The 11,917-nt window shown below is 43.4% G+C and overlaps 1 pseudogene; it reads right to left on the bottom strand.

Annotated features, from left to right (window-relative positions):
- Positions 1-472: 472 nt before the first annotated feature.
- Positions 473-2,296, bottom strand: LOC130481872 (mas-related G-protein coupled receptor member H-like; annotated as a pseudogene).
- Between the last annotated feature and the right edge of the window lie 9,621 nt (positions 2,297-11,917).

Genomic DNA, 11,917 nt, shown 5'->3' with positions numbered 1-11,917 from the left:
TTCATGGCTCCTGGTAGGGAGGAGGACTTGGGGTAACATTCTGCCCTTATACCCTGGAGCATGACATTGTGTGTGTGTAAAGTGCCGTCAAGTCGCAGCCGACTTATGGTGACCCCCTTTTGGGGTTTTCATGGCAAGAGACTAACAGAGGTGGTTTGCCAGCACCTTCCTCTATGTAGCCATCCTGGACTTCCTTGGCAGTCTCCCATCCAAATACTAACCAGGGCTGATGCTGCTTAGCTTCTGAGATCTAACGAGATCAGGCTAGCCTGGGCCATCCAGGTCAGGGCGAGCATGACATTATCCTTCATCAAAAGCAACGAGGGGTCTTTTTATAACCCAGGAATCTGTAGCAAATATACAGAAACTCAAAATGACCTTGCCAGTATTTTTTAAATAAAACATGATATGGAAATCTACACAATTACAACATGATTCTCAAAGCAAGAAGCATTTGGTTATTATTAAAGTGTTAAATTGTCTGAGCTGTGGTGCCTCTTTCTTCTCTCTGCCCTTCCTCTTCCTTGAAAGCCCTTTGGAGTATGCCCTTCATGCTCTGCCTTTGTTGGTCCCTCTTCTTTCTCCCAACCAAGTAATAGATCACTGGGTTGAAACAGCTGTTTAGACAGGCGCATAATGTGCCATAATCTGTTAGAGTGAAATATTCAAAATCAGTAAAGTTATCGTTTGTGACTATGACAATAGCATTCAGGGGGAAAGCAAAGATCAGGAAGAAAAGGAGAGTAAGTAAGACAATTGTTAAAATCCTTCCTCTCCGAGGCTGCTGTGATTGACAGAACACTTTGAACAACAGGATCAGAGTGGAGATAGTGACAAGAGGGAGGCAAAGAACAGCACCCCTAGAAACAGAAAGTAAAAAATTAGCAGTGCAAAGGAACTGAAATACGCAGTTGCTGGACTGAAATGGGAAATCGTTAGACTTCCTGAGGTCAGGCGGAGAGGAACCCATATTAAGGAACACACAATGGTTGACAGGTGTGTTGGCCGATGGCAACGATACCAGATGGGGAAGAGGACAGACAGACACCTGTCAATACTGATGGATGTCAATAGATATTGACTAGCCCAATACATAACCATTAAATTAATATGAGACCAAAATAAAAAGTCTTCGTGGAACTGTTGTAAAATAAAATGCAGGCTTGCAAACGGAAGGACCCCAAAGTCAGCAACAGCCAAGTTCAGGACATACGTTGTGAAAGGGCTTCTTTTAACATGGGAACCAAGAAGGCAGATGACAATTCCATTCCCTACAAGTCCAATGATGCAAATACATAACGCGAAGCAGTACAGAATCACATGAGCATTAAAGTACTGCTCTGGTATATCACTGGAGGTATTATACTGTTGTCTTGCTGAAATTAGTCATTGCATGCACTCTCTCCTTTTCGTTATATGAACAGTCCTGATAGGAGACAAGAGATAAGAGAAGTATTGTTTTATTCCTAGTAGATGATCAAGTAACAATGTAGCTAAAGCTTGACCATTGGTTTAATTGAAATGGCAAATTTAGGAAGAAATGACAAACGTATAATTTTCTAAAAGCTGGTCAAAAATGCATGTCTTATACTCTAACCATGAAGCTATGTCCAGGACAGAAAGAGTTGATACAGATAGGTGAAGACATAGCATTTCACAGAAAAATCTTTATTTACATACATGCTCTCAGATTTTATATCCAATCAATAAATCCAGACAAAGTTCCCTGGGACTGTAACACTTCATCTAAAGAAGCCACTGCCCCACATTTAAGTGACATAGGGGTGAGGTTTTTTTGTTTTCTATTTTGAAGGCACAATATTTTCCAGATTTAACTTTGCACATCCGGTTGATATGGAATTCTCTTGGATTGCAACCCTCACCCAAGCTATCATTCAACAAATCATAGACAGAGGGTGTTTGTGTTTTCCAAGACATAAAAATCCTACTTGTTAGAATTCTTGGACAGCACGTATGAAGTCACCATTTGATCAATCAGGACAAATATTTCCTGATCAATCAGGAAATTGAATAAGACAAGCAGGGAGTTGTGAGAAACTGATGGGGAAACCCATTCATTGTTCTCTGACTTCTGACACTCACCCCATCTACTTTTCTCCACCCTCTCCTTCCACTACCAATTGCTCCTCCCATATTTTCTTCCCCCTCCCTTATTCCCAACACTGGTCACCACCTCCTCCTTGCCCTCCTGCTGCCCCCTCTTTCCTCAGTCTGCCCTCCTTACCACAGGGGCTGCTCACCTGCCCCTCTCCCTGCACTTTGCCTGCTTATCCATGCCCTTTGTGACTGCAGATCACTAGGGTCGGAACCCAGTGGGGGATGGAGATATGGGGGTCCCATCAGCATGATGGCATTAAGATCACTTTCGGGGGAAACTCTGAGGTGATGTTGCTCAACTCTAGGAATCTCCAGAAATGCTATAGTCCCCCCCCCCCAAGAAATGGCATAACACAGTTGTGCTGATGGCATTGCCCCCCCCAGCAGCAGGCAACAGGAGCTGGGGCAAGTGGTCTCCCACCACCAGAGAGTAAATGGCATCACGACAGAACATAAGAGAGCCAGTGTAGTGTAGTAGTTAAAAGCAGAAGCCTCTAATCTGGAGAGCTGGGTTTGATTCCCCACTTCTCCACATGAAGCCTGCTGGGTGACCTTGGGCCAGTCACACTCCTTTCAGAGGTCTCTCAGCCCACCTCAATTTTTTTTCTTGAAAACCTATGGGGTTGCCGTAAGTCAGCTGTGATGTGATGGCACTCTCTACCGCACTGTGTCCTGGCTAGTACTTGGATAGGAGACCACCAAGGAAGTGCAGAGTTGTTAAGCGAAGGCAGGCAATGGCAGACTACCTCTGAACATCACTTGCCTTGAAAACCCTACGGGGTCACCATATGTCAGCTGTCGCTTGACAGCACTTTCCAGCACCACCACAGAACATAGTTTGCTTTGATATTTGAGAACACCATTATAACCAATGGAACACGCATTAACATGATATTAGTATTAATCAGTTTATAGAGGTTCCATCCCTAGAAACGACCTAATATCTTTCCAAAGATCTTGCTATTGGGACCTAACTCTGCATAGTACCTTCATGCTCAAATAAAGTTCCAGGGATCTGCTGCTGGAAACTAGAGGAGATATGAAGGACATCAGTGCTGTGTTTTTTATGTTTTTTTGTTTATAGGAGGAGTGTTGTTGTTTTTATCACATTTGGAAGATACTTTACAAGGAGAGATTCTCTGGATTGCAAATCAATGATTGTGTAGCTGCCTGTCTCTTTAAATTTATTTGTCAGTCTTTTTTAATGTATTTGTTTCATATGGGTCAAGTGTTGCAAGTAGGAAAAGTGGCATAGAAATGTTTTAATGAATAAATCTGAATGATGGGCATGTTAACACACACACATTCAGTACCAACTAATTTAACTTTTACATTAAATAGATAACCACCTCCTCCTCATCATCATTGGTGCATAACAAGAACATTTTTGTTCTAATTCTGTATCTGACCTTTTGTGGGGGTATTTCTGTTATTGCTTATTTTCAGGTAGGACGTTTCAAGTCCATGTAGTTTCAGCATTTAGGACTATTATTTTCAATGGGGAAGGGATATGAAGTCAGTGGTCAAAGGGTTTATAAGGATAATGACTCGGGTAATTTGATTTATGCCACCCGGTGTTCTTGCCAGCTTTGGTACATTGGAAAAACCACTAGATCTATCAAGTATTGAATGAGTGAACACCGCTCTCGTTTCAGAAATAAAATTATTGAAGCCCCCATGGTCCAACACTAATTCGAGAAGGGCTGTAGTGACAGTGACATGACGTTCTTTGCCATCTGGTGCCTTGAGAAACAAAGATTCAAATGTGTAGACATTGAAAGGATACTCCTCCTCCAAGAGGCTAAGTTCATACAGATTTTTAATACCTTACATCCACATGGTTTGAACACCTATTGGGATCTATCATGTTTCATCTGATGATTATTTAGGATTTGTAGTTAGGTCCCTTTAAATGCATTGTCTTCACTATGGAAGATATAGTGGCATCTACAGGTGTTACTATTTTGTTAGAAGCCTATATAGTTCCTCCTTTATCTATAGACATTGAATTTTTTGCATTACAACATGAGAACAGGCTACGTAGCAGTCCATGTGTGAGTATATTATTATATTGCTTGAACTGATTGTATCTTTTGTATTTATGATGTTACCGTATATATTATATCTACATATAATGATTGTTGAACTGTAGCATTTGTATAAACCTTTTATGTGTGTTATATGATATATGCATTTAGACATATCTGTATGAATATTTATAGACATATGGTTGTCTTATGAATCACATGATGTACTATATATTTATTAGTGTTCCTGAGGAAGATTTCCTATAATCGAAACAGGAGAATACCGGATCCCTGTTCATACGCTGACTCACAGGAACCACGGTTATCCTGACCCACAAGAATCATGAGTTATTCAGCACATAGAATGATGGAGATTTAAAGACACCTCTTTGACACCGTGACTTTTGGCTCATCTGGGGAAACCTACAAAAACATTCCCTTTTGTTGGGTTATTCCTTCTTTTCAACTTTTTCTTGGCATCTGTTATATATTTTGTCTCAGGTTTTTCTATGTATGTTTTTGCATCACCTTGCACATTTTGTTAAACTTTGTTGCATGAATTGTTGTGCTTGTGCTTGCTGCTGTTACTTGATTTTGACCACCTGGAGGTTGGCAACCCTATTCACAGCACACTTTCCACTGATTCCTAAAATGGCAGTAACTATAGAGGTCCAGCTGGCCTTGGCAATTGGATAGGGTTGCCAGGTCCCTCTTCGCCACCGGTGGAAGATTTTTGGGGTGGAGCCTGAGGAGGGCGGGGTTTGGGAAGGAGAGGGACTTCAATGCTATAGAGTCCAATTGCCAAAGCGGCCATTTTCCCCAGGTGAACTGATCTCTATGAGCCAGAGATCCCTTGTAATAGCAGGAGATCTCCAGCTGCTACCTGGAGGTTGGCAACCTTACTTTTAAGGCACCCCACGATACACTGAATAACAGGGATTGGACTCTATGGCACTGAAGTCCCTTGCCTCCCCAAACCCACCCTCCTCAAGCTATACCCCCAAAAACTCCAGGGAAGGAGAGCTCACCACCTCCCGAGGAAGCCTGTTCCTCTGAGGAATTGCTCGAACTGTTAAAAAATTCTTATTTCGGACAAAGGGGCACACTATGTGCGTGCTGCCCTTAAGACTTTTCCAGGCAAAAACACTAGGTCAGATGCTTTATGGAACGCAACTTGGTACTCCATCTTCTTGTTTTACACCAATTGAGAGGGTGAGCTCTAAGTTCCTTAGAACCAACCATAGTTATACACATAACTTACTTACAGTTACAGCAGTTTCTCAGTGGAACAGGCTTCCTCGGGAGGTGGTGGGCTCTCCTTCCTTAAAGGTTTTTAAGCAGAGGCTAGATGGCCATCTGTCAGTAATGCTAATTCTGTGAACTTAAGCAGATCATGGGGGGGGGGGGAGGTTTGCATCAGTGTTTGGCTCTCATGGCTCTTTCTTGCATGCCCAGGGTAGTGCTGATCACCACTTTGGGTCAGGAAGCAATTTTCCTCCAGGCCATATTGGTCAGGGATCCTGGAGGGTTTTTTGCAGTCTCCTTGACATGGAGTAGAGGTTAATGGGGGAGGAGAGATAATTGTGAATTTCTGGCATTGTGCAGGGGGTTGAACTAGATGTCTCTGGTGGCCCATTCCAACTCTATGATTCTATGATTGTATGATTCTATGATCTGGTCCAGGTGACTTGTTAGTTCGCAGTTTATCTGTACATTCTGGAACTTCCTGCCTTGTTACCACTATTTGCACTAGCTCCTCATTCTCCCCTCCTCAAAACATCTGTTCAGATGCATAATTGTATAGACCTCTATCATGTCACCCCTTAGCCACCTTCTTTCCAAGCTAAACAGCCCTAGGCGTCTTAACCGCTCCCCATAGTGTATAAGTGAAGTTGGGATTTTTTGCCCCAATATGCATCACTTTACACTTGCTCTGACCTGGATGGCCCAGGCTAGCCTGATCTCGTCAGATCTCAGAAGCTAAGCAGGGTCAGCCCTGGTTAGTATTTGGATGGGAGACCACCAAGGAATACCAGGGTTGCTATGCAGAGGAAGGCACTGGCAAACCACCTCTGTTAGTCTCTTTCCATGAAAACCCCAAAAGGGGTCGCCATAAGTCAGCTGAGACTTGACGGCACTTTACACACACACACACACTTGCTCCCATTGAATCTCATTTGCCATTTTAATGCCCATTCTTCCAGTATGCAGAGATCCTTCTGGAGCTCTTCACAGTCTGATTTTGTTTTAACCACCCTAAATAATTTGGTGTCATCTGCAAACTTGGCTACTTCACTGTTTAACCCCAACTCCAGGTCATTGATGAACAGGTTGAAAAGCACCGGTCCCAACACAGATCCCTGAGGGACCCCACTACTCACATTCTGCCATTGTGAGAACTGACCATTGATTCCTACTCTCTGCTTCCTATTTTTCAGCCAGCTCTCAATCCATAAGAGGACTTGTCCTCTTATCCCATGACTATGAAGTTTGCTTAGCAGTCTTTGGTGGGGGATTTTGTAAAAGCTTTTTGGAAATCCAAATACACAATATCCACAGGCTCATTCCTGTCCACATGCTTATTGATGCTTTCAAAAACTCTAATAGGTTAGTGAGACAGGATCTACCCTTACAGAAGCCGTGTTGGGTTTTGCCCAGCAGACCTTGCCCTTCTATGTGCTTGACAATTCTATCTTTCACAATGCTTTCCATCAATTTACCTGGAACAGACGTTAAGCTAACTTGCCTGTAATTTCCTGGGTCCCCCCTGGAACCTTTTTTATGAATGGGTGTTACATTGGCCATTCTCCAGTCTTCTGGTACAGAGGCTGATCGAAGGGACATATTACATATCTTTGTTAGAAGTTCAGCAATTTCCCATTGGAGTTCTTGAAGAACTCTGCGATGAATACCGTCTGGTCCCTGTGACTTGTTAGTTTGCAGTTTGTCTAGACGTTCTAGGACTTCCTGCCTTGTTACCACTATTTGCCTCAGTTCCTCATTCTCCCCTCTCCAAAATCTCTGTTCAGGAGAAGGAATCTGCCCTGTATCTTCAACAGTGAAGACAGATGAGAAGAATTCATTTAGTTTTTCAGCAATCACTTTATCCTTTACCTTTGCTCCCATTGTCATCCAATGGTCCAACCGCTTCCCTAGCTGGTATCCTACTCCTAATATACTTAAAGAATTTCTTATTGTTTGTTTTGATGTGTTTAGCAATATGCCAGGAAAGGGGAGTTCACCACCTCCCTAGGTAGCTGATTCCACTGTCCAACAACTCTTACTGTAAAAATATTTTTCCTAATATGCAGCAGGTATCTTTCTGCCCGCAATTAAAACCCATTATTGCTGAGTCCCATCCTCTGCTGCCAACAGGAACAGCTCCCTGCCCTCTTCTAAGTGACAGCCCTTCAAATCCTTCAAGAGAGCGATCATGTCCCCCCTCAACCTACTCTTCTTCAGACTGAACATTCCCAACTCCATCAGCCTTTAATTGTAGGGCTTGGTCTCCAGGCCCCTGATCATTCTTGTTGCTCTCCTCTGTACTCGCTCCATTCTGCCCTCATCCTTTTTCAATCTCCAGCACCTCCACTTAAAATGGATCAGATAGTATGAGTTGTAGGAGATCTCAGCAGGAGACCCTGGAGAGCCGCTGCCAGTCTGAGTTGAGAATACTGACGCTGATAAACCCACAGTCTGATGCAGTATAAGGCTGCCCTATGTGTAATTCATATATGGGTATAATCCAATATACAAAATCCAGATTTCTAAAACTTACCTCCTCCAGGATGGGTCCAATGTCAGTTGTTCAAGATGACTCCAAAACTGCAAATGTGTTCTTCAAGGAAGTTTTCTGAGTAGAACTTCAGGGCAGAGAGCGAGAGATGGATAATGTACAAGAAGCCAGATGTGTGAACTTCTGATGTCATTTGTGTTCTGCAGAAGATCATGACTTTCAAGGATGTGGCTATCTTTCTATTCTAAGTTCCTGATTTCTCACTATGTGATGTTGACATCAGAGGAAACCTGGTAGAAATCATTCCAAATTTGTATCTTTTTCTCAGATTCGTTCTAAAAAGTCAGTGTTACACAAGGCGATTTTTATCATTCCTTAACACCACATGGTGGGTGATCAGTACAATTGGGAGAAACCTGCAGGATTTCCAAAGCTTCTCTCATTATTTATTAATTTCCTTTATCCTATACATTTTGTGCATTATTTCAGAATGCACAGAGTGGTTTGCAACATTAATAATAATAATAATAAAAAAGCAGAGACCAAAGCATGAAGTTCTGTTTCTTCTAAAATCAGCTGAGGCCAATAAGCCAGTTATCTTTATTTCTCAGAAAGTGTAAACTGGCCATGGTGATCCATGTTCTGACCACATTCAGATTAGATTACTTGAAGGCACTTTGCATGACGCTGCTGTTGGAAGAGAAGGGGAAGGTTGAAAGCCCTAAGGAATTCTGGGCCAGTGGTTGTGAATTCCTCTAGGGAAGTTCTCTCTATGTCTCCAGAACTCCTCTGGGCTTTCAACCTTCCCCTCCTCTTTCAACAGCAGCTTCACGTAAAGTGCCTTCCACGGGACAGAAGCCCAGTGAGGGGATTTAAGACATGCTCACATGCTGGACCGCACTTGATGGTCTGATGAGACCACTTTGATGGCTTTATGAAAGGCTCTTGAGAGGTATGATGTCCTGCTCCCCCTCACACACAAAGACAGACACACACACTTGGGAAAGTGACACACAGCCCATTATAGTTGTGGGTAGAAACAGGGATCACACAGCTCCAGATTTGTATTTTGATTGGGGATTTCTTCATCAGGAGAATAAAAAAATTGGAGATAAATCAAATGATAGTTACTCTGTCTCTGATAATAAAACAGATCTTGCTTATTCTTTTTCACTCCCACATTACATGAACTCTACACATTTGAAAACTTTGCACAGTTCTGGGTACAGCAGAGAACTATTTAATTTTTTGTTGCTGACCAGGTGCCTTTTCCACTAGCAGAAGAGAACTGAACCTTTGGATAGCCAGGTTACTTCCAGGTGGGAGGTGCTAATGGTGGAAGGTGGAGTCATCCTTCATGCTGATTAGGAATTTGATAAGGGTATTGGTCAGGTTTGTATTGCATGGGACAGATTAACAAATATATGAATCTGCCTTAAAGTGAATCAGACCATTGGTCCTTCAAAGTGAATATTGTCTACTCAGACTGGCAGTGGCTCTCATGCTTCAACATGCTGGTCATGTTTTCCAGGATGTAGATGTTTCCAGTCACTTACTACCTGATCCTTAACTGGAGATGACGGGGGTTGAACTTGGGACCTTCTGTGTGCCAAGCAGATTTTGTACCAGTGAGGCATGCCCTCTTTTCACTTTTGATGCTTTTGTGTAGAATGGAAGGCCAAGCTATTGTACTAAAAATAATGTTTGTTTGTTTGTTTGTTTTTTATTTATATTTTGTTTTTTATTTATATTTCGCTCTCTATCCTGGCCGAAGGTGGGCTCAGAGCACCTAACATCCATCAAAAACACAATAATACAACAAACAGCAAGGATATATCAAAAAATATACAATTCCAATTTAAAACCAACACTTCTGAAGATAAAATCGAGTCGGTGACCATTTATTGACCCACAGGCCTTTGTGTGAGGTGGCCAAAGAGTCATGACACTGATATCATGGGAACTAGGGTGTTTAAGGAGATGCAATTCATCGCATATCATCAATGGTAATTCAGTCACTTTAAGCAGGAAATCTCTGTTTCTATGGGGTCCCATGACCCCAGTGGGTACATGGCTGTCGGTAGGAAGACACAGACTCCAAATTGTTAGTGATATGAATTAAGCAGTTTATTGGACGGCAACAGTGCATAATACATTACAAAAGCCATTGAAAAATTCAATCCAATGAATGATACGTGAATATCTATCAGAAGGCATGGATAGAAAACCATCAAAAAGATGTCTCTGGCTCTAGAAAATAATACCTAATAAGATAAATGGGCAGTGCATAAGCATGAGCAAATAAAATGTGAGTCCAGAGTATAGTTTGCAACCAGTTCCCAGCAGAGGGCACACTAGGTAATAGAGAAATGACTCATAAACCACTAGGCATTGTAGATACACTCAACCAAAAGGCTGTAAACATGAAAACATGTCTAATGCATGGTTTTTTGTGTGTGTGTGCTATCAAGTCACAGCTGACTTAAGGCAACCCCATACATTTTTCAAGGCAAGACACTTTCAGCGGTAGTTAGTCATTGTCTACCTAAGCTTCACGACCCTGGTATTCCTTGGGGGTCGCCCATCCAAATACTAACCAGGGCCAACCCTGCTTAATTTCTGAGATCTGATGAGACCCATGGGCTACCAGGTCAGGGTAATGCATGTTAGATGCTCCAAATCTAAAAGTTAAACCATTGTTCCTCACCCTAGCACACTCTAACCATTCTACTTATAGCTCAGTTTCCTAGCAAGCAAGCTGATGCCGTTTCAGAGCAACCTATGCCAGGATCCAGGAAAGCTGAAGAGGTAGGACACTCAAAGGTTTGCGGGTCTCTCATCCCTCAGACTCCGGACAATTAGGAGGAAAAAGTTCGGCCGAATAAAGCCATTAAAAACACAACAGCGCCTTTCCGCGGCTCCAGGGGGGGCATTATGGGGGGTAGAGGTCCCAAACTTTCAGCGGAGCTTCAAAGGACCCTTCTTGCAAGACCCCCCAAGTTTTGTAAAGATTGGGTCGGGTGGGGGCTGAGATATGGGCCCCGAAAGGGGTCCCCCCCCACCCTTAATGTGCATCTCTGAGCAGAGCTTGCCGCCCACACACAAAGCTCCCAGCCCTGACAAACAGCTGAGAGCAAGGGTGGGGCAGGTGCTAAGAAGTCTGCAAAGCAACACAACTGCAAAGCAACACTGCAAAGCAGCACAACTGCAGAGCAACACCTTTGCAACCATGCAAACACCTGGGAGTTTGCAAACCATGGAAAGGGACAGAGGCAGCTAGCTATGCATAATGAGCAGGAGGGGGTGGAATTTCCCCTTTTGCATGGGACTCGGGACCAGGCAAATGCATTCTTTAAGTCACCATTTGAAAACCAGTTTTGAGCAAGCATCAAAATATACCTAACCGATCTTATGAATGAGGGAAAACCTGAGGACACACAACTGAAGCCCCCCCTCAAACCAGGGAGAGAGAGACTCGAGGGGGCATACACACCCCAGGCAGAAGGGGCGAAAGCCCCCATTGGCTTCCCCCCCACCCACAGAAACTGCTCCCTTTCCACATACACACACACAGACTCTGCTTCCACCACCACCACACCACACACAGAGGAGATAAATTATAGAATAAAGCCCCCAAAGGGGTCTTACTGTGGCTGTCTTCTGTTCCATCAGGAGGGGCTGGGAGGACTGGGTAATCTAATATGAATCTATTTAAGCACGGGAGGTTTGCCTTGGATTTGCTCTCTGGAGATGCATACAGCATCGGGTGATCCATTCATCCCAATAGGGAAAAGGGGAAAGCCCATATCTCGGGACCCCCTGACCTAATGTTTACAAAACTTGGAGGGTCTCTTAAGAAGGCTTGTCTGAAGCTATGCTGAAAGTTTGGGGGCTGCACCCCCAAAAAAGCACCCCCTGCAGCCACGGAAATGGAAAAGGGGGGAGAGAAAAGGGGTGGAGCCCATATCTCGGGACCCCCTGACCCAATGTTTACAAAACTTGGGGGGGTCTCTTAAGAAGGCTCGTCTGAAGCTCC

Source organism: Euleptes europaea, chromosome 8 (genome assembly GCF_029931775.1).
Source record: "Euleptes europaea isolate rEulEur1 chromosome 8, rEulEur1.hap1, whole genome shotgun sequence".
Taxonomy (NCBI): domain Eukaryota; kingdom Metazoa; phylum Chordata; class Lepidosauria; order Squamata; family Sphaerodactylidae; genus Euleptes; species Euleptes europaea.
The sequence above is the reverse complement of the archived record's forward strand: the minus strand, read 5'-3'. Positions and strand labels throughout refer to the sequence as shown.